Here is a 19,171-nt window from a genome sequence, read left to right as displayed (position 1 = left end):
ATTTCTGAGCCAACATTGATGATATTACAGCTGGCAACCTATTCAAGTCAGTAGACTCAACTCGGATTATCTCGTTATTTACACACCTCAGATCGATGGTTTTTCTTTTGCAATTTACAATTGCATCATGTACGGTCAACCAATCCATACCGAGGATAACATCAAATTCGTCAAACGGTAAAAGCATCAAATCGGCCGGAAAACAGGAACCTCTGATTTCTAAGGGACATTTCTTACACACTTTGTCGACAAGCACGTAACGACCCAAAGGATTTGACACCCGAATTACAAACTCAGTAGACTCAACAGATAGAGTCTCACTGGATGCTAAGGTTTCACATATATAAGAATGAGTAGAACCAGGGTCAATCAAAGCAATCACATTAGTATCAAAGAGAGTAAAAGTACCGGTAATAACATCTGGCGAAGAAGCATCCTCGCGTGCGCGAATAGCATAAGCTCTAGCAGGAGCACGAGCCTCAGATCTGGTTGTAGCATCTCTCGATCCTCTCTGACCGCCACTAGCATTGCCCGTATTCCTAGATGGTCTACCCCGAGCAGTAGTAGCACCAGGTTTCCCACTCTGATTTACATTCTGTTCAGACAACCTCGGGCAATCTTTAATAAAGTGGTCAACTGATCCGCACTTGTAACAGGAGCGGTCATGGAATCTACAACTCCCCGAATGCCATTTACCACAATACTGACACTCCGTTCTGTCTCGACGATCATTTCCAACACTGGCGACCGAAGTGACTCGTGCACTCATAGGGGGTCGATCACGATCTCGTCTAGAAAAACCCGAAGTGTCTCTAGATCGGCCTAAATCATCTCTAAATTTCTTCGATGACTGTTGAAAGGGCCTCCCCGAAGACCTCTTACGAAACTCTTTTGCTCCCATATCAGCTTTTCTTTTCTCCATACTAAGCTCCTCGGCTTTGCAAGCTCGCTCGACAAGTACCACAAATTCTCGGATTTTCAAAATGCCAACATACAGCTTTATATCATCATTCAGTCCATCCTCGAAACGTTTACAGATTACGGCTTCTGAAGAAATGCATTCTCGAACGTACTGGCTAAGCCTTACAAACTTTCGTTCATAGTCGGTAACCGACATGGAACCTTGTTTAAGTTCAAGAAATTCCTTCCGTTTTTGGTCAATGAATCTCTGACTGATATACTTCTTTCGAAACTCGGTTTGGAAAAACTCCCAAGTTACTTGCTCTCGGGGCACAACAGAAATCAACGTATTCCACCAATAGTAGGCAGAATCACGTAGCAAGGAGATAGTACACTTTAGGCACTCATCGGGTGTGCAAGATAGCTCATCGAGTACCCGAATAGTGTTGTCCAACCAAAATTCAGCTTGCTCGGCATCATCGCTGTCAGTAGCTTTAAATTTAGTAGCCCCGTGTTTTCGGATTCTGTCAACTGGGGGCTTATTTGACCTTATTTGGTCAGTTACCGGAGGTATTGTAGGTGCGGGGGTGGTATTAGTCGGGAATGGAGGTTGTGGAACAGCCGTATTAGTTCGAATGTATTGGTTAAACCAATCATTCATCACGCTATAAAAAGCTTGCCTAGCCTCATCATTCGGATTGCTAGCAATAGGTTGAGAGTCCACCGGCGCTGTCCCTTGTGCGAGAGCAGGCGCTACACTCTCAAGATCATCAGTTACCGCTCGGTCGGGATCGGGATCCATTACTATAAATAAACACATTTGCAAATGTCAGAAATCACCACACTATCAATAATCACAAAATGGCATGTATAGCTAGACCAAAACGTATTACGGTAGTCTTAGAATCGACTAAACCGTAGCTCTGATACCAATAAAATTGTAACACCCCGTACCCGAGACCGTTGCCGGAGTCGGACACGAGGGGTTAACAGACTTAATTCCCTTATTTTTACAGTCCATTTTAAAAAATTTCCTGACTAGCTGGCTAACTGCGTCACTGTCACCTTAAAAATCATATCTTGAGTTCCAAAACTAGAAAATCAGTTTCGTAAATTTTCCCTGAAACTAGACTCATATATCCATCTACAAAGTTTTTTCTAGAATTTTTGGTTGAGCCAATTAGTACAGTTTATTAGTTAAAGTCTCCCCTGTTTCAGGGTTCGACTGCTCTGACCTTCATACATTACGACTTATATATCTCCCTGTACAGGGATTCAATACTTATTCCGTTTGTTTCTAAAGAAACTAGACTCGAAAAGGAATCTATACATATATGGCATGACTTCTAACTATCTCTGGTTAATTTATAATGAATTTTCTAAGTCCAAACAGGGAATCTAGAAACCGCTCTGGCCCTGTTTCATGAAAACTTTAAAATCTCATAAAATACTGTTAATATGATTGTTTCATTACTTCCCTATGAAAATAGATTCATCAAGGTTCAATTATATAATTTATTCACTATTTAATTCCATTCTTACTATTTTTAGTGATTTTTCAAATCCACACCACTGCTGATGTCAGCATCTGTTTTTAAGGTAAACCTTACCTATTTCATGGTTTTCCATGAATCAACTAGAGTTTGTCATACAAAGCATCAAAATAATCATAATTAACCATTCCCAATGGCTAACCGTTACCAAACATTTCCATACCTCTCAATGAACAACATACAAGACGATTATAATGCTATGCTCAAAGTGTATATAAGCCATTTTCGCATGGCTATCCAAATTTATACAAAACCAAAGGGTACATGACCAACAACAAAAAGGGTAGTCCTATACATGCCATTTTCAGAGTTCAACCAAAAGGGTACCAAAAGGGCTTTGATAGTGTGTACGACATCGACTTCGACAATCCCGAGTCCGATAGCTGACGAACCAAAATCTATAAAACATAGATTCAAAGAACGGAGTAAGCATTTAATGCTTAGTAAGTTTTGAGCAATAAAATTAGGCACAACTGAAGTATAGCATTCATATAACTAAACGGATAATTTCATATACACATATTCTCAAAAATAAGTCCTACTTCACATTTCCAACCCTTATATTCAAACATAAGGGATCAACTTAACCAAAGGCCCGAAAGCTCACTAATCGACTGAGCGGATAATTTTTAAACGAAATCACTACTCCAATGCATATACGAAACGTACCTTATCGTTGGGATTTTACGAGCGTATTAATTGAAATTATTACAGCAAGATCGCTCATTCCCAAACCAAGTACCTTCGGGGTTTAGCCGGATATAGCCACTCGCTCAAATGCCTTCGGGACTTAGCCCGGTTATAGTAACTCGCACAATTGCCTTCGGGACTTAGCCCGGTTATAGTAACTCGCACAATTGCCTTCGGGACTTGGCCCGGTTATAGTAACTCGCACAAATGCCTTTGAGGCTTAGCCCGGATATAGTAACTCGCACAAATGCCTTCGGGACTTAGCCCGGTTATCAATCCGAATATCCATGTACATATCAATAAATCATGACACATCAATATTTCATTTTCGTAACTAGAATTCAAACACAAGTCACCTATCAAGCATTATCATTTTCAGCTCAAAAGCTACATACAAAGGGCATGATTTTGATTTGCTTATAACATAATCTAATCGAATCATAATCTAAGTTTCATTACTCGAAAACTTACCTCGGATGTGGTCGAACGATTTCGGCGGCTATTCGATCACTTTTTCCTTTCCCTTATCCAACTTTGATCCTCTAAGCTCTTGAGCTCCCCTTAAGCTCAAGGTGACCAAAACCTCTCTTCTTCCTTTCTTCAATTCGGCCAAGAAGAACCAAAGAATGAAGCTCCTTTTTTTTTCTTCTTTCAATTCACGGCAATGAAGGGGGCAACCACACACATTTTTTTTGTTTCTCCTCCTACTAACACTAATATTTTATTGCCCATGTTCTTTATTTTATTATTCCTAACATAAGCATTAACATAACATGTTTATGACATGTTTTTCCCATAACATTTTGTCCACCCTCCTTGTCATGGCCGGCCACTTACTAATTAAGGGGGAAATTGACATGCAAGTCCACCCTTTTGATCTCATGCACTAATAGATCCTTATAGATCGACCTATCACATTTCAAAAGTGTCACACATAAGTCCTATTAGCTAAATTCACATGCAATTGACTAAATCGAAGCTTAAAACTTTCACACATTCATATTCACATATTTTAGACAATAATCATTATATTTAAATAATTTGGTGACTCGGTTTAGCGGTCTCGAAACCGCTTTCCGACTAAGGTCACTTTAGGGCTGTCACACTCAGCTAGCGATCACACTCTTGAATGAGAGGGAAAAAGAGAAATAAATGGAGAAACCATAGGTTAACGAAAGCAATGGTATTGGAAAGGATAAAGAACAATCGGCTTTAAGAGTGTAGAAATGAAAGAACTTACAAATATTTAACAAAAGCCGAAGTAGATCTAATTCACTTACCTATCGTGAGATCCCTTGCCAACAAAAAATCAACCCCCAAAGTGTATGAATCAGCTTTTAAATGAAAAAGAAGCAATCGGCTAAGTTAAAGAGGAAAGAGGTTGATTCGATTAAAATAGGGAAGAAAAGATCAAGAGTTTGGCTTAAAGAAAAGAAGAGGTGAAGGGTTTGAGATTACTCAAGTATTTGCAAAAAAAATAAAATAAAAGAGTCAAGAGGTTGGAAGAAATTTCCCCCAAGAATATGCGACTGGAGCACACAAAACAACAAATGCCCTTACTTGCCCATACGACACACATATATATACTAAAAAATAAATAAATAAATAAATAAAATACAAACCTACACTCCCCAATCAACTTAAACTCATCAAGCTAAATTCCCTTCAGTTTCTCCAATTTTATCACCATCATATCCACACTTAATCCTCATCCTTATCTCCATCGTAACCTTGATTTTAGCCAACAATTCCAATTTGAATTGCATTCAAATTGCTTCCACCGAATGGCAATCCTCCCTTGTTTTGAGCAGTAAAATTAAATTTCCTTTTATGCATGAAACCACTCGAACTCCAGCCCTCCAACTTCCCCAACATGCTATTGGCCACTGCACTGCCACCTATCTTGTGCTACCATTCAGTCACAATTAACTATAAGGCTTATATGCCTAAGCCTCAGTTACCTTAAAGAATAAAATTTTAAAACTTTGCCAAGCCTGAGATTCAAACCTGCAACCTCTCAAATCCATAGCATGTTTCTCGCCACTGCCCCCCAGGCGCTCTTGTGCCATATTCCTTCCCTAACTATTTTTAAGGCCTATTAACCCGCAACCAGGTTATCTTAAAAATATTTGCTACCATTCAGATTCGAACCCCTAATCTCTTGGCTGTGCTATACGTCCCTTGCCACCACGGCACCTACCTTATTTGTGTCATTTCTCCTCCCTAATTAATTATAAAGTTCTTCTGCTGACCTCCAGGTTGTTTTAAAAAAACCCACAACAACTTTTTCTCATGTCGCGACTTAAACCCAGCACCTCTCCTTACACCTAACGCCACCATACCACTGGGCCAAGCGCATCCTTTGTGTTGAATTTCCACACTACCAACCCTTCCTAAATCACTTCACAATTAAACTACACATGCAATTTAAACACAATCAAGTTATTTAAGCCACCTTATAACCGATCCCAAACTCAAGGCCCATTACTTCTAGGCCCAAAATTTAGGGTGTTACAATGTCTAACGTCCCAAAATGTAGATATCTATATTTGTATATTATTGTGCATAAATGTATGCTTGCTTTAGTGGTTAAGTGTCCTGAGAAGGGTTGGAGAAGTCCTAGGTTCAAGCTGTGGCTTGAACAGAAATTTTGTTTCTTGTGGGTTGAACGTAGGCTCTGGTCTGTAAACTTCTTAAATAGATATGACCAAGTTATGTCATAAAAAGACTATTGATCTGGTGGTTGAGGGAGTGTGGAGTGTTTCAGGTGGCCGGGGGTTCTAGGCTTGGTAACGGAAGGGGAACATTTTATTTTGCTATTGACGTTGGAGAGGTGTTGTTGTTTGATTGAAATTGTGTACTTGTGTAGTGGAGGTTGTTAAAGCTGAATTCAAAGTGTGTGGTGGAAAAAAATTCAGTTGGTTGGGGATATGGCTAGGTGAGAGATATTTGAGTGATCTTAGGAGAGATAGGGGGAGTAATACACTTCTCCCTCTACTCATTGACTCTTTCGACTTTTAGCTTTTGCCGTAACCGAATTTCTTCTTTTTCCCTTGGCTCGTCTGAATATCTCCCTAATCGATTGCATCCTTCCTTTCTTCTCTTCTTATCTTGACTTATTGGTCAAGTTCAAAACTCCTCTGGTTAATCACGGTTGTGCAAGCGTTCTCTGCAAATCGGTAAACGCTCGGTCTCTTTTTTTTCTTTCAACTTTGATTAAGTCTTTCTTTTCTCTCGGTCTCTTTTGTTACTATTGCCGAATCTCATCTCTTTTGTTTGGTGTGGTGTTCGTGGGTTCCTAGTCTTTCGAAGAGTGGGGGAGTTGCAAGGGATAACCAAGTGTACGAACTTTTCCTCATCTTTTAGGAGAGTGATAGTGTGTGTGTCGATTATGGACTCTCACATTTGGAATTTTTGGTTTTTTTTAGAAAAAAGTAGAGATTGTAGTCATTTCCTTTGTGCTCTTTCTGAGTGAATTTCAACCTCTCCATTTTTGGTGTTAGTTTTTGGTCATTTTGGGTCATTTTGGGTCTTCGCATTTTGGTCTCTTAAACATCTTTTGATTACCAACCTCTTTTGTTTCTTTTCCCCTAGCATCTGTACTCATTTGGCCGAATATGTCAGCTTTCTTCACTATTTCTTTCGATTTTCCTTTCTTTCAGGCATTTTCTTGTTAGGGCTATATCGATTTTGTTCTTTCTCTGTACTCCCTTTATTGTCGTTTTCCTTAGAACTTCTAGTTTCTGAATACACTTCTCCCTCTACTCATTGACTCTTTCGACTTTTAGCTTTTGCCTTAACCGAATTTCTTCTTTTTCCCTTGGCTCGTCTGAATATCTCCCTAATCGATTGCATCCTTCCTTTCTTCTCTTCTTATCTTGACTTATTGGTCAAGTTCAAAACTCCTCTGGTTAATCACGGTTGTGCAAGCGTTCTCTGCAAATCGGTAAACGCTCGGTCTCTTTTTTTTCTTTCAACTTTGATTAAGTCTTTCTTTTCTCTCGGTCTCTTTTATTACTATTGCCGAATCTCATCTCTTTTGTTTGGTGTGGTGTTCGTGGGTTCCTAGTCTTTCGAAGAGTGGGGGAGTTGCAAGGGATAACCAAGTGTACGAACTTTTCCTCATCTTTCAGGAGAGTGATAGTGTGTGTGTCGATTGTGGACTCTCACATTTGGCATGGTTTTTTTAGAAAAAAGTAGAGATTGTAGTCATTTCTTTTGTGCTCTTTCTGAGTGAATTTCAACCTCTCCATTTTTGGTGTTTGTTTTTGGTCATTTTGGGTCATTTTGGGTCTTCGCATTTTGGTCTCTTAAACATCTTTTGATTACCAACCTCTTTTGTTTCTTTTCCCCTAGCATCTGTACTCATTTGGCCGAATATGTCAGCTTTCTTCACTATTTCTTTTTCAATTTTCCTTTCTTTCAGGCATTTTCTTGTTAGGGCTATATCGATTTTGTTCTTTTCTCTGTACTCCCTTTATTGTCGTTTTCCTTAGAACTTCTAGTTTCTGAATACACTTCTCCCTCTACTCATTGACTCTTTCGACTTTTAGCTTTTTCCTTAACCGAATTTCTTCTTTTTCCCTTGGCTCGTCTGAATATCTCCCTAATCGATTGCATCCTTCCTTTCTTCTCTTCTTATCTTGACTTATTGGTCAAGTTCAAAACTCCTCTGGTTAATCACGGTTGTGCAAGCGTTCTCTACAAATCGGTAAACGCTCGGTCTCTTTTTTTCTTTCAACTTTGATTAAGTCTTTCTTTTCTCTCGGTCTCTTTTGTTACTATTGCCGAATCTCATCTCGTTTGTTTGGTGTGGTGTTCGTGGGTTCCTAGTCTTTCGAAGAGTGGGGGAGTTGCAAGGGATAACCAAGTGTACGAACTTTTCCTCATCTTTCAATCGAAGGTAACTTGTTATTGTGGTTATTATGATCAATTGGGGTGTATCGGCCTAAACTCCTTGGCTTGACCGAATGCTCTTTCCTAGACTAATGGGTTTTTTGGTTTTGATGCAATAGTTTATGATTAGTTCGAGGCATGTGTTAGGCAATCGTATTAATGGATCTCATTGATAAACGAAGATTGTTGGCAAGGAGCAAGGAATTGATTTTAATCAGTGGTTTAGGAGGACTAAACCATAGTTGCTAATCGAGGCAAGTATTTCTAGTTGGATTAAGAGTAAAAGAGGGTGTTTAACCCTAGCTTTGAGAAGTGACGAATCAAACTTCTAACTTTGATAGGTGTGGACTGCTCGTGGGTCAAAAGAGCATTTTCGAAATCAGGTGTGTAATTACACTCCTTTTTACTATAAAATGGCAAAAGTCGAAAGAATGGCAACGGTCACTACACAAGTGCACAAACACACGTGTGGAGATTCTGATGGTATAATAGAGGCCACCATGAGCGAACTCATGGGCTGAGACCGTAATGGGCCACGTTGGGCCGAAGTTGGCCGTGTGGGCCCAATGGGCTCATAGGCCCCACACGAATATAATCTGTGGTAAGTGACAAATCATGAACTGGGCTATGGTGTTCACATAGGCATGAGTAAATTTGGGCTAAACGGGCCACACGAGCATGTGGGCCCACTTGGGCTGAGAAATGGGCTTTGGGCCCATTTACTATGTTTTGACTATCTAGGTTACATGAGTCGCACAAGACGACTGTAGACCTACTGTTGGGTTCATAAGTGTACCAAAACCCTAATTTGCAAAATGACTATTTTACCCCTATGAGGTATAAGACCAAAATACCCCTATGTGTTGTATGACTATTTGAGCATGCCATTCTTATCGTATGTACATTTATATAATGTTGCATTGCATGGGTGGGATATATATATTGTATTGGAGGAAGTACCAACAGATATTTAGACGTCTTAGAATTAATTCATACAGATATTTATGGGTCATTCCCTACGGCATCCTGGAATGGTCAACAATATTTTATAACATTCATAGACGATCACTCACGATATCGGTACCTATATCTCATTCATTCAGTTTTTGGACATGTTCAAAGCTTATAAAGCTGAAGTTGAGAATCAACTCAACAAAATGATTAAAAATGTCAGATCTGATTGTGGTGGTAAGTACTACGGTAGATACGATGGCTCAGGTGAACAATGTCCAGGACCATTTGCGAAATTCCTAGAGGAATGTGGTATTGTCCTATAGCATACCATGCCAGGATCGCCTAGTATGAATGGTGTAGCTGAAAGACAAAACAGAACTCTTAAGGATATGGTAAGGAGCATGATTGCTAATTCTACCTTACCTTAGTCCCTTTGAGGAGCAGCATTAAAAATAGCAGCTTACATTCTGAATAGAGTACCCAATAAAGCAGTTGCAAAAACACCTTATGAGCTTTGGATAGGTCAAAAGCCTAGTCTAAAGCACTTTCACATTTGGGGATGTCCAGCTGAGGCAAGGCCTTATAGGCCACATGAAAAGAAATTGGACTCTAAAACAGTAAGCAGCCATTTTATTGGTTATTCTGAGCGATCTAGTGGCTATAAATTTTATGGTCCCATAATAAGGAATATTTTTTAGACGGGCGCTACAAAATTTTTTGAGGATGTTGAGTTTGCGAGGAGAAATAAGGTTAGAGACATTGCTTTTGAGGAAGAATTGGATTCTAACTCAATTCCTACTATCACTTTTAATGATGTTCAGGTTTTTATACCTATCATTGATCACGAAGTGAATCCAGAACCTCTCAAGACAATGTTGAACAACTCCCTACTCAACAACCTCAAAAACAAGTGCCATTAAAGAGGTCGACAAGAGAAAGGAGAAATGGTATTCCAGATGATTATATTCTATTTCTCCAAGAACATTAGGATGATAATGGAATGGTGGAAAATGATCCAATCAACTTTTATCAAGCCATGAAAAGTTTTAATTCTCAAAAGTGGATTGATGCCATGAAAGATGAGTATGAATCTATGCAAGAGAATAAAGTTTGGGAACTTGTCCCATTACCTGAAGGTGCAAAACCAATTGGTTGCAAACGGTTATTTAAAACCAAGAGAAATGTAAATGGTAATGTGGAGAGGTATAAAGCGTGTCTTGCAGCTAAAGGATATACTAAAAAAAGTATTGATTTTACAAAGACTTTCTCTCCAGTTTCAACGAGAGACTCCTTCAGGATAATCATGGCGCTTGTTGCTCATTTTGATCTTAAGTTACATCAGATGGATGTTAAGACTGCGTTTCTTAATTGCGACATTGAAGAAACAATTTATATGGTGCAACCAAAAAATTTTGAGTCGAAAGACTCAAAGAATATGGTTTGCAAATTGAAAAAAAAATCCATTTATGGACTCAAACAAGCTTCCCGTCAATGGTACCACAAGTTCATCAAATAATTGTTTCGTTCAGTTTTGAGATGAATATTGTTGATGATTGTGTGTATCGCAAATTCAATGGGAGTAAATACATATTTCTGGTTCTATATGTTGATGACATTTTGCTTGCCACTAATGATATAGGCTTATTGTACGAAACCAAGAGGTTTTTATCTAAGCATTTTGAGATGACAGATATTGGGGACTTCTCTTTTGTTTTAGGAATTTAGATACATTGAGATCGATCTCGAGATATTCTTGGATTATCACAAAAGAGCTATATTGATAAAGTACGCAAAAGGTTTGACATGCAGAGTTGTAGACCAGGTGACACCCCTATCGCTAAAGGAGACAAATCTAGTCTTACTCAATACCCTAAAAGTAACCTTGAAATTCAGGAAATGCAAAAGATTCCCTATGCATTAGCTATTGGAAGTTTAATGTATGCTCAAGTATGTACACATTAGGACATTGCATACATTGTTGGAACATTAGGTAGATATTTAAGCAACCCTAGTATAGACCATTGGATAGTAGCCGAAAGGGTTATGAGATATCTTCAGAGAACAAAAGATTACATGCTTACTTATAAGAGATCAATTTTTTTGGAGGTCGTAGGGTATTCTGATTCTGATTTCGCTGGGTGCCAAGATAGTTGGAAATCTACATCAGGCTATATTTACCTGTTAGCTGGAGGAGCTATATCTTGGAAAATTGTCAAGCAGACACTTGTAGCTTCATCCACTATGGCAGCACAGTTTCTAGCATGCTATGAGGCATCAAACCATGGAATATGATTGCAGAACTTTGTCACAGGGTTGCGCATTTTAGAGAATGTAGAAAGACCTCTCAAATTATTTTTTGACAATAAGTCAGCAGTACTGTATTCCAATAACAACAAGAGTTCATCTAAGTCAACGCATATTGACATAAAATTCCTAGTTGTAAAAGAAAGAGTGCAAAATGGTCAAATATCCATAAAGCACATTGGGACAAACTCCATGATAGTGGATCCACTCACAAAAGGTTTACCACCCAAGGTCTTTCATGAGCACACTGCTCACATGGTTATTACATTGTTTAAGGATATCATGATTTAGTGGGAGTTTTTTTTTTCAAACATTTATGTATTTGGTTATTTTCTGATAAAAAATGAAGTATTCAGTTTATTAACTCTATTTATTGTTTTGGAACTAACCTCACTTAAGTTTAAAGAGGACCAGTTGGAAATAGACATGTTTAGATCATATTGCATGTAATTTCCATGCTACACATCCATACTTGATCTATGTCATTTGGTTGTGTTAATATACATGATCATGGATTGATTTAGTTATGATATATGTTACGAAAGTCGCCTTGGTTCTATGTTAACATAATTAATGAACGAGATTGTTCGAAATACCTTTTGGATATAATAGTAAAATTTTGAGCTCATAAGGTTATATAATGACATGTAATTATAGAGTAATTAGTATATATATGTGGTCCAAGTGGGAGATTGCTGGAAAATATGGACATCACATATATAATAAGGGTAATTACATGTTATTATTTACTATCATGATAGGTTAGCCCAAATTAAAAGTGATCTAATTTGGTTAGAATTTTATTGGGCTTTAATTATTAAATAAAGTATGGGTCAAATATGTGTAGATACTCTAGTAATTGAGTTCTAATCAAATTCTAATTAATGATAGGCTAATAAGAAACTGATTAGAACTAATATGTCAATGTTATAAATATTAAGGTTATGATCCCCAAAATATACATAAGATATCTTTTCTAATATCTCATCATTATGAAAGAGAGAGTAAATATTCTCTAAATTTCTTGTATGCTAATTTGGAAGATCAAATCCCTAAGATCTAGTAAAACTTCAAGGAATCCATGGATTTAGGTGCGCTTCTACATCTAGTTTTGTTCTTAATTTATTCTTGATGATTTGACATGATAGATCCTAGTTTATTCAGTTTTATTTTTAGATTTATTTTACAAATATAACAAATGGAACAAGGAATTGGCAACCCGTCGTGGCAAATGAATAGGAAGATTGCTGCAATGATTGAAGAAAGTTTCAAAAATATTTTAGAGTCTTGGCCAGCAAACCCTAGTTTTACAATTTTGAGTAATAGCAACACTTTGTTCACAGCTGGTTCTCCTCGATTCATTATGTATGGTAATGATTTTGGATGGGGAAAGCCAATTGCAATAAGAGGTGGGTCATCAAGCAAGTTTGATGGGATGCTTAGATTACTTAGTGGAGCAAAGGAAGGTAGTATTGACCTTGAAGCATGCCTTTCTCTACAAACATTGGAGGCTATGGCAAATGATCAAGAATTCATGGATACCATAATTGTTTAATTATGTCAGTCCAAACTCAAAAACTACAAATTAGTTCCACCATTGAATAAGGTTGTGTTGTAAGTGAAGTAACAATGTTTAAATTAAAAAGTTATGAACTGTAATTTTAAACAAAATCTTCTCATAGAATTTGGCATCATTAACTTGCTGTCATTGCTTTTGTAAAACCAACTGTTTGGTAAATAAGAAACCAAGGCAAAATATGAGAGATTGAGTAAAGATGATTATTTCATTTCTCTTCTTATTCTGAAACCATTCAAAGCTTACAATTGACTAACTACTGACTTTGGCTAACTACTAGACTAACAACCCTGTAACAACCGTACCAAATTTTTCTACAAACCAACCCTAGTAGCTTATTGACTTATGACTGATCTCTAATATTCCCCTGGTATCATAGGCTTACTCCTCAACTTGTCAAAATTAGCTGGTATCATAGGCTTAGTAAGTACATAAACTATTTGTTCTTCAAATGGAATGAAATCCTATTTAGGTCCATTTCCCTAAGCTACTCATGTCAACAATGTAGATTCAGACCTGCGGTCTTTTTCTTGAGAGTCTAATGTGTTTTAACATTATATCCAATCCTCTTAATCGATAAAAAAACAATGATAAAATACAAACTATTATTAATATATTATAATTTTATTACTTTAAGTGAAAGATAAAATAAATTAACTAAAATAGTTATTAAATTTTATCCTTAATTTTAAAATTGAGTAAACGGCACTTACCCCTTAGTGTTAGTGTAAAATATACGTATTTTCCTATGATTTCAAGAATGTCTGTTTTTCCCGTCAAGTTTAAAACCACCTTGAGATATATTGCATGAAAATTTATTAAAAAAACAAATAAAAGAGAAGACAAACAAAATATAATTATCATAACTAACGAGGTCTTAGCTTAATGGACAAGGCTAAAGACCTCAAAACTTCGAAGATTTCAATTTAAGTTCCACTCTATATAAACTATATAAACCATATGTGTTATTAGTATGTATTTATTTTGGCTTATGTCTCACAATATTTGGGTATGGTATAGAATTTTTTTGGTGTAAATCTGAATATATTTTAGTTATTAATATAATTGTGCTTTATAATAATTAATTCTAGCTATAATTATTTAAATATACTTTTTGTAATTAGAATGTGATTGTAATTGTAATAGCAAAAAAAAAACTTACATATTAATTACAATGTGATCGTAATTGTAATAGCAAAAAAAAAATAACTTACATATTAATTAAAAATATGTTATGATTAACGTATAATTATATTTGAATATAAAGTGATTTATAATTCAATTTAACAATAATTAATTATTTTTATAATTGATTAAAATTTTATTAATTTTAATTGAAAATAGTTGAATAAAAAAATAAAAAAATTAATAATTAATAAGGGTGAAGCTGTCATTTCATTTAAAATTCATTTAATAAAAAAATTTTAGATAATTTAGTATATTTTTCATCAAACCTTAACAGATAAGTGAGTATTTTTCAAACCTTTTGAGGCTAAGTGTTTTTTGTTTTTGTTTTTTTTTTTATGAAAGTTAAGAGGTTCCTTTATAATTTTATATACACAGACTTCTTGACCATTGTACGACAGATGAATTATCATTTTAATACCTAGATTTCTTTTTATTAATTTCGTATCAATATTTTCATTTTGTCTATCATGTTATCCCAACCCATACTTTCTTTTTAAAAAAATTATGCAACAATAAGAGGTCAATAAAAACTTATTATGCATCCAAAATGTTACCTCAAAGCCAGCATCATCAATGCCAAGTTATGAATAAAAGAAAATTAAAAAAAAAACATAGAAATGCATGCTGTTCCAGAAACATAAAAAAAAAACTTTCAAAGATCTAAATTTTAGAATTTATTTTCTGATATTATAAAAAATGAAATCATGAAGCTTTTTTACTAAATAAACCTTAAAATTCTAAAAGAATAAAAAAAAGCTAAAAAAATTCATAAAATTCATAAAATTCTTAAAAGTTAGGAAAGTTCTGAAAATGATTCATATCCTCTATTTTTTTACCAAAACCAAATGTTAAAATTCTTCCTATAAGGAACGAGATGGTCATTTGTAAATTTGCTTTTTCGTTCTTATTTTACTATTATTTGATATTTATAAAATTTAATACAATAGTTACTCCTATGTTGATAATTTTTTTGAGTAAACTACATAAATAATCACTCAATTATCAAATTTTTTATTTTAAGCACTCAAAATAATATATATATATATATATATAATTTAAGTACCCACATTATATAATTTGGTCATTTTGGTCATTCATGTTAAAATCATAAATAGTAAGCTGATGTTACAGTTAAAAATTGATATAATAATAAATTTAGCTCTCAACTTTTACATATTATATCAATTTAGTCATAATTTTAAAAAACTAACCTTCTAAATTTACAAATTGTCTCAATTTTATTCTAATTCAAAAAAATCAAAGAAATATATAAAAATACATAAGTATTTTCAAATATATATAATAAATTTAAAAATATGTAAAATTAAAATATATTGTTGATAAGAAATAATAAAATATATAAATATTTTCAAAAAAATAAATTTAAATTTTATAATAATATTTATATTATTATTAAATAAATATAATTATATTAATATTAAAAAAAATGGAAAGTCCCTCTCCCCTCCCCTTTCCATCTTCTCCTCCATGCCTCTTAGCTTTGGCGGTTGATTTTTCAATATATGCTGAAAAAAATTTGAGTATATGTGTCATTTTTTTTAATTTACTGATCTATACTATTTTTGAAGAGAGAAAGGAAAACGCGTCCTACCACATCATTGAAAATGCGCCTTGTAGGATGCGTTTTCCTTCCAACGATCACAATCCCAACAGCTAGAATACCCCCAACAACCATAATTTTTCCTATATAAACCCCTCCAAACTTCATTCTTTTCAACTCAATCCTCAGTTCTCAGTTCTCAATTCTCAATTCTCAATTGTTTTTTAAATCCTTCTTTGAATTTTATTTTTTTCGATTTTATTTTATTCCTTATAGTTTGTAAAATGGCAGATAAGCTTATTTGTTTGGATGATATGTAACACCCCGTCCGGCGAAACCTTAGTGTCTAGATATTGTTTAGGTAAATAAAGCAGATAAGATAAGTTTCGAATAGGTATAAAGCTAGAACTAGACTAAGTACAAGAGCCCTTTGAGCACGTTTATGGCGCCTTGATGTTGGCGAGCACTAGGTCGGCACATAGCGATCAAGAAGTGTGTTTGGTTAGGAAGGATTCGCCCAAAAGCTTCAATGGCACATAGAGTGGGCGAAGAATTATGGAACAGGTCCTGAGAAGGCAAGATGTTAGATTCGACTAAGAGTTGAAGTTCAAGAGTGCGCCCTTGGGCGAAGTCTCTGAAGAGAATAGGTTGACATGGTGCTATCCGCCCAACGATGCTTTTGGCGAAAAAATGGTAAGGTAAATAGTTAGCTTAGGAGTAATGAGGGGTTTCTAATAAAAGAATTTAGTAAGTTGTCTAGGAATTTCAAGTGTTAGGGATACTGCCGAAAGGCATTGCACGCTAAATTTGTCTGGTATGATCCTAGTTACGTCCTAATAGGTAGTCTGGAATGAACCATGAAATGAAATCATATATATATATGAATATATAGGTGGATTGTCATGCATGTTTCCTTACAACTGTGAATCACCCATACGACAGCTTGATTAGGATTGTAACACGTGTCAAGTTATCATATGGATGAGGGTTGTATAAATCTAGGCTACCATGACTAAAAATGGAGTTTTTCTCTTCCTTCTCCAATAAGTATTTTCAACTTGAGTCTAAAGAAAAACAGAAAAGACGCATCCTCTCTTTTTTTTTAAAAATCCTACTATTTTCAAGAAAGAAGAATGGAGAGAAAATATTCCTTAAACTAGAGTGGAAATCTTGAGCTTAATCGATGATTTCTTCTTACTGAGGTAATGATCATAGCAATCTATGAGAAGAACTTAAAATTGGAGCTTTAAGCTACTAATAAAGTTACCAAGTGAGTCTTTAGACTAATTTTTACATGTATGTTTGTAGTCTAGATATTTCTGTGCCTAGTGACTAGAACGTGAAACTTAAACTAACAAAACATGACTCTATGACTCTAATAAGAAGAGAAGTATATGCATGTAAAATATGTCTAAAAGCATAGTTGTGTCTATCATGAGTAAGCCACTGCGTGAAGTGTCTATGCATGAAGTTTAAGAGGATGTCTTACATGTCTGGAATCACAAATGCATCTGTCATAAAGAAGTCTGAAAGGAACAAGTCTGTTGTGAATGAGTCTGTCAAGTATGATTCTACATAAAAAGTCTGTTTCTGTATCTAAAGTCATCTAAAGGGGTTCGTCAGGACTAAAAACACGAATCTCTTAAAGGAAAAAGTATATAAAACTTTGAAAATGATATAGTGTAAGACCATGGTTGTCCATGGCATCATATAGAATATGTAAAGGACGGTTGGGTGAGTACAGTGATGAGGGGAAAACATCATGATAATGAGTTTAGGTAAATCTCTATCTTTAAAAACACCAATTTTCGTATAAGTGAGCCTTTGTGGCTATCTCTAAAAGGAAGCCTTTGTGGCGATCCTTACGAAAGCCTTTGTGACGATCTCTATTATAAGGAAGCCTCTGTGGTGATCTCTATTATAAGGAAAGTTTTTGTGGCTATCTTAGTTAAATGAATGCATTTATGGCTATCTTAACTAAATGAATATCTTGGGGCCAACTCTGTTAGAAGGACGCCTATATGGTAAAACTCTAAAAGGAAAGCTTCTGTGGCTCTCTTTGGAAAGGAACGCCTTTGTTGAGTAATCTGAAGAACGGCTCTCGTGATGACCATCTAAAGACAACACCTATGGGTGGACTTTGAATAAATGACGAACACAGTATTTTGAGAATTTGGCAAATACAAATTAACTCTGAAGGAAATAAAGGTTATGGTAAAGTTTGTACAATCGATAGGGTCAAAGTTTTGAACGAGAAACAAATGATGAAATCCCTAAATAAGGACTCATGTAAAAAAAGGTTTTCTCACTAAGTTCTATCGAACTTACCCTTTTGTGTTTTATGTCTCGGGTAAAAGAGGCGTCAGGAGGGATGACACTAAGGCTATGCCAAAGGAGTGACGAAGTGGGAACTTATGTATACAAAGTGGGAGTTGCACGAATGTGTTCGAGTTTGATAGAAACAATTCAAACAAGTCTCAAAATTTTGTTTATAAGCCTTAGGATAACTTAGTTGTGTTGGCTAAATTATCTACGTTAGTAATATTACTTAAAGGTTAAATAAGTGGAAAAATATGAACCAATGTGATATGTAACTATATTTGTAAGTTCTGTACACATTGGTAGCTCAGGCGCAACTCTGTTAGGCAGTATTACTAATAAAATGTATTTCTTTGAAGATTTGTATGTTTTAAGTAATAGTAATGTAACACCCAAACTCTAGATCTGGTGAATCGAGTTGGGTTTAGGATATTACATGATTTGGTATTAGAGCCTAAGTTTAGGTGACCCTCAGACTATGAAAGATAAAGGAGCCCTATACGCATAGTGCGCCAAGCCTGACTTAGTTCTCAAGAATGGTACTCTTCTTACCATGAAATTTGATGTTTTCTTTAATAGTTAAATGATAAAAAAGGTTAAAGATGGAATAAAGGCATAAAGGAAAGGTAAAATGATCATTCCATTGATAAAATACGAGATAAAAAAAATAATGGAAGATAACTGAAGAAAAAGTACAAGGTAGAGCAAGGTAAAGTGGGAATTTCGATTGTTTGGGGTGACCTTCAGAATTTTGTTCCATGCCTACTACATCCCCTTCAGCACTCTTAGCAATGGCCGTGGGTAGGAAAGAAGAGACATTAGACTATCTCCACTCCTCTTGAAAGGTTTCCCACTCTTCACTTTCGGGATTGTAAACATCGAAGCTGAGTGAGTCCATTGAAATACCCTTTAAACACTCGAAGCTTACATTGCTCAGGTTGAAAGGATTAAGTTCGCTTTCCACTCTAGAAGAGCCTCAATGAGATTTCTCTAAGTATCTTCTTAATATTTTCTCAGGGCCTCCTTTTGGGATTGGCATAACTGCTCCACTTCAACTTTGTGTCTTTCCTCTTGGGCCTTAGACCTCTCATCGAAGGCATATTTTTCCTTTTTTAAGTGACCAACCTTATCCTTAAGATGATTAATTTTAGTTTAAGCATACCCATACACGCTCTTCAAAGCTGTAAGCTAGGTAGATAACCTTGCCTTCATGTCGTTTGAGTTTTGGTA

This window comes from Gossypium hirsutum, chromosome A11 (assembly GCF_007990345.1).
Source record: "Gossypium hirsutum isolate 1008001.06 chromosome A11, Gossypium_hirsutum_v2.1, whole genome shotgun sequence".
Lineage (NCBI taxonomy): Eukaryota > Viridiplantae > Streptophyta > Magnoliopsida > Malvales > Malvaceae > Gossypium > Gossypium hirsutum.
Note: the sequence above shows the minus strand (reverse complement) of the source record.